The following is a 5180-nucleotide window of genomic DNA, read 5'->3' on the forward strand; positions in this document are numbered from 1 at the left end:
TCGACCGGGAAAACATGATACTCACCTCAGCATCAAAAAGATGCAGAGGGCCGAAGTGATTCACAATGCTCTGGTAAAAAGGGCACCGAATGTGATACAAATAAGGGCACTGAACTCTAAACCGCTAAGTTTTAGCCCAACTCAGAAAACCAGCAGTGAACAACAAAAAGGCAGGGTCAAGCTGATGAGCCAGGGGCAGGAGGCAGCAGTCACAGACATCATTTGAGGAGGTTTTTACTTCTGAATTCTTGCAATGAGCATCATCGATTAGCTACCAGGCACCAAGCATGATACACGGTTCTTATATAACAGTGTGGGTAAAAGTGTTATAAAAGCAAGTGGCAATGTAACATCGCAGCTTCATCTACCAAACGGAGTCTTCACGTCACCCCTTGAGTCTTGACCTTGTAACTCGCTTTGGCCAACAGTAAAAGTGAGACAAATGGAAATCTGGTGATGGCTTTTACCCCGAGACTGCCATCTCTTTCTGCTTTATGGAACTGATTTACTTTTTAAGTGTGTGTGTGTGTGTGTGTGTGTGTGTGTGTGTGTGTGTGTAGGAGACAGGGCCAAGATGATCAAAGCGAGTGAGTGCAGATGAGCAACAGAGCATGAGGAACGGTCCATGCAAGTGGTTTTTCATTCCTGCGGTGTGGGGTTTCACACAGCAAAAAGGTTTGGGCAATGAGTCGGGGAAGGACTGTCTCTCGGGCACAGCTTTAGTTACTTGTCTCGTTGATGTGACAAAACACCTAACGAAAGCCACTCAGAGCAGGAAGGGTGTGCGTTGGCTCGCCGACTGAGGCTACACAGCCTGTGCTGGTGGAGATGATGTGGCACTGAGGCAGGCGGTCACACGACGGCCACGGTCAAGAAGCAGAACCACAAACGTGTGCTCAGCTTGCTTTCCCTTTTCATTCCGTCCAGGACCCCAGCCTGTTGGAATGGTGCCACCCGCTTCAATTAACCCAGTCTAGAAAGTCCCTCACAGACCCGCCCAGAAGCTTGTCTCCCAGGCCGTTCTAGTTTTGTCTAGTTGACAGTGCATTGTGCACTGGGAACGAGGGGCGGTGGTCAGCCTGGCAAATGACCCCTGCTAAAACCCACTCCTGTGCCTTTGCAGCCTTCTGTCTCTCTGTGATGTTCGGTTCGGGCAATGTGGAGGGGTCTTGGGTGGAGACCATTGGCCATCTTCCCAATTCCCAAGGCCTGGCCTGCTTCTTCTGTGTGTTACTTGCTACTCGTTTGGGCTTTTATAAGGTATCTCCACATTCCCACTCGAACAGGGGCAGAGTTGGCTGTCCACATGGAAACCCCAAGTCCCTCAGAGTGCCTGCTGGGAGATGGGACTCCAGGCCTGGGCGATGGTCAGCAGTCTACCTTTCCAGAAACAGGCCACCGTTTGTACCCTCAACTCTCTGTTTCATCGACAGTTCTAAAGGACCCCCAGAAATGTAGTCTTCCTTCCCCTGTTCATACTTGTTCTCCACTGACAAGATTGTCTTATTGTGCAAGATAATCAGGTTAATCTTGTTTTTGCAATTTATTTTCCTTTTATTTGTGTGTGTGTGTGTGTCACAGGAGAATATCATATCTCCTGGAGCTGGAGTTACAAGTGGTTTTGTATAAACTCAGGTCCTCTGCAAGGGCAGCAAGCACTGTTAATTGCTGAGCCACCTCTCCAGCCCCTAATTTTCTTGTCAGTTCTTGCCAAATTTTTCTTGTCAAGATCTAACTGGCTCTAGCTAAATCTCTGATTAGATAAGAAACACCGATGCAAGAGGTGGATACAAGCTGGGGCTCATTAGCAATTATCCACATCATCTAAACTGCCAGCAAGCGTACCTGAGTGACAGCTCCATTTTCAGGTTGTTAGTATTGTCTGATTACTCAGACATTCCCACGAATGTACGTGCGACTTTTCCCCACATCCACCAAAGAACTCTTCCTCCTCCTCCTCTTCCTCCTTTGAGGCAGGGCTTCCTTGCTATGTAGTTGAATGCTATGTCCTTGAATGCCTGATCTTCCTTCTTCCCTTTCCTGGAATTACAAACATATGCAACACCACACCCAACTCAGCTCCTCTTTCTTTGACTTTAGGGGCTTGCTGTTGAATCAGGGAGTACAGAAAGTCGCGCGTAATCACCCAGAAGACACAACCACGGGTGAGGTGTGTTTCCAGAGAGGGTTAGCTGGGAAGCAAAGGCCCAGCTTGGATATTGTCATCACCATCCTGTGGGCTGGGTTGTGAGCTGAATTAAAAGGAAGAAACAAGCTTTGGGGCATTCCTCACTCTTCACCTCCTGCCTGCAGATGTCACGTGACCAGGCGCCTCATACTCCTGTCCCTATGCTGTCCCCACCATTGATGGACTGTGCCCTCAAACCCGGAGTCAGAGCAAACCCTGCCTTTCCTTGAGCCACTTTTGTCAGGCGTTTATCACCTCGGTGAGAACAGTTCCTGAGGTGTGTCTATATCGCCATTTTCAGATGAGGAACCAGGCTCGGGAATATTAGTTTGCTGAAGACCAATGCCGTGGCAAGAGGGTGAGGAACCCAGGCGTTTAACAGCACGGCTCCCTGTGGCTCTGCAAGGCCTGAAGGGCCTTTGAACAACGTGAAAGTGGAAGGTCAAAGGGAACGACAGAAAAAATATCTCTAGAGAATTACATTGTTTTGTATTCATTCATTGTGTGTATGTGTCTGTGTATGTATACAAGTGTGTAATGGGGTGTGTGTGTGTGTGAGAGAGGGGGGGTGGTGACAACTTTGAGAATCTGTTTTCTCCTTCTTCCATATGAGTCCCAGAGATTGAATTCAGGTCATAGTTTTACCCACTGATCCATTTCACTAGCCCTAAAAAAAAATAAATAAATAAAACTTAAAAAATAAATTATTTTTTGGAGACAGGGTCTTGCCCTGTAGCACAGGCTAGGCTGGAACTTCCTGTGTAGACTCCTAGAGAACAGAGCTCTGGTTGCCTCTGCCCCCCCCCACCAAAACCTCATGCACTGCTACACCTACCCATCCCAAGAGAAGTGTCCGGAAGGGCCCTGGAGACTGCGCAACCCCATGAATGTACACTGAGTGGCGTCCTTAGTTCCAGCGGCCCCAGTGGTGACGAGGCGAATCGTCTCATCTACACACCATTACCGCAATCTTCCCCCAAAGCAGAATTGTCCCATGGTGTTGGTGGCTGGGGGTCAGGGAGAAGGCAGGGTTGGGGGGGGGGATGGCCGGGGAATGGGACATGCAGACACCCCAGAGAGGACGATTGACCCTGGGGTGTGATGTCTTCCTCACCTGAGTTTTGCTTTCCGGTAAGCCCAGCGTGGCATTTGTGACCTGTGACCCTTTCCCTTTGTGTTCTTAGCCGGGGGTTTCTTGTGCCCGTCCACGGCCTGCTGTCCTAAGAGCGCGGACTCCTTAGCGTGGACCACAGGAAAGAGGGACCTTAACCACCTGGGTGGGACTGCCACTGCAGAAACGGGCTTGTTTTGGTTCCTCAAAACAGAAGCAGCAGAGCTGCCATGTGACCCCGCCACCCTGCCAGACTAGTCTTTTTTTTTTTTTTTCAATATATCATTTGTATTATTTCCTTGAGGGTTTCACACACGCATACAATGTACTGTGATCATATTATCTTCTCTCCCATGACTTAGGAAGGGTTTCTATTGCTGCAAGGAGACGCCGGGACCAAAAAAGCAAGTTGGAGGGGAAATTGTTAGGCTTACACTTCCTCGTTGCAGTCGATCATTAGAGGAAGTCAGGACCAGAACTCAAGCAGGGCAGGAACCTGGAGTCAGGAGCTGCTGCAGAGGCCATGGAGGGGCGCTGCTTACTGGCTTGCTCAGTGTGATTTCTTATAGAACCCAGGACCACCAGCCCAGGGATGGCCCCACCACAATGGGCTGGGCCCTCAAACATCAATCACTAATCCTGGCCATCTCACAACCCGATCTTAGGGAGGCATTTTCTTAACCGGGTTCCCTCGTCTCCGGTGACTTTAGCCTGTGTCAGGTTGACCTAAAACTATCCAGCACACACACCCAGTCCTCCCAGACCCACCCTCACCCTCCACTTCCTCCCAACCTTGTTTCTTCTTTTTTTACAATTACCCACTGAGTCTAATTGGAGCCAGCCATGCAGTCATGGGCGTGGGGCTGTCCGCTGGAGTGTGTTCTCCCTGTTAAGGTCATGGGCTGTAAAACTGGCTTTGCCTCCCTCAGAAGCCACCAACTGCCAGTAGTTCCTCAGCTATGTGTGTGCGTGTGTGTGAGAGAGAGAGAGAGAGAGAGAGAGAGAGACTCCCTACTCCCTTGGCCGCTGGAGTAAAAGAGGACCAGGGTTGCCTTTTGTGGCAGCTTAAAGGTTGCAAGGGGGACAAGTGGCTCCTTGAGGTTGTCATGGTGAGGAGACAGCTCAACGGTGAAGTACATGATGATGGCATCGTCCTAGGCAGAGCACGCTGACCACACGACTAAAACACAGTGCATCAGCTCTGGGATGCAGAGCTCCAGTCCGTGCTGAGGCCCCGCCCATTCTTCCTCCTCCTCGGGCCCCCAAATATTGGGGCGATCCTTGACTGCTCCCTTTCTTTTCCATCACATCTGAAGCCCATCAGCACATTCTCTAGGCTTTTGCATTTGAAACAGCACTTGCCAGCCAGGTGCTTTGCCAACCGACCGAGTCCTCTCGCCAACCTACAAACGACTTTTTAAAAGTGTACTTTTAACCCCTTCCCAATTAGGTGGTGGGCCACACTGTGCAGAGGATCTGAGCAGTTGGCATCTTAGCTGGCACAAGCCACTGCTTTTCCTGCAGCTAGAGACGCTGGGACCACAGGTGACACTCTGCATCCTGGGCAGCCTCCATTGTGAGGTAGCTGTGGCTAGCTCCTTGAGAGGCAACAAACCCTGAGACTGAGCCCACAGCCAGACACCAGAACTTCCAGTCTCATGATACCTTCCTGCGCCCACTCAGTGTTCCCCACGGACTACGGCATCAAGGGCTGAGCTGGGAGAGAGGCTGAAAGTCTATGTGAGTCCTGACAGATGTCAAGGCAGCCCTGAGGGGGATCACTCTCCCTGGAGAGCCTGGTGAGGCACCTTCAAACCCCAGCTTCTCCAGCCACCACCATCCTGTGATTCACATACTCTGGGCTTTACCCAGGGCCAGGCA

General features: G+C 50.6%; 1 long non-coding RNA gene across 1 annotated transcript; it reads right to left on the bottom strand.

The window, feature by feature from the left end:
• Positions 1 to 218: 218 nt before the first annotated feature.
• Positions 219 to 3456, bottom strand: LOC132646299 (uncharacterized). The gene is made up of 3 exons (XR_009584441.1): positions 3303 to 3456; positions 1846 to 2040; positions 219 to 936 (listed from the first exon to the last, which is right to left on the bottom strand). It is a non-coding gene; the product is annotated as an uncharacterized LOC132646299 (long non-coding RNA).
• Positions 3457 to 5180: the final 1724 nt, after the last annotated feature.

Source organism: Meriones unguiculatus, chromosome 11 (assembly GCF_030254825.1).
Source record: "Meriones unguiculatus strain TT.TT164.6M chromosome 11, Bangor_MerUng_6.1, whole genome shotgun sequence".
Classification (NCBI taxonomy): Eukaryota; Metazoa; Chordata; class Mammalia; order Rodentia; family Muridae; genus Meriones; species Meriones unguiculatus.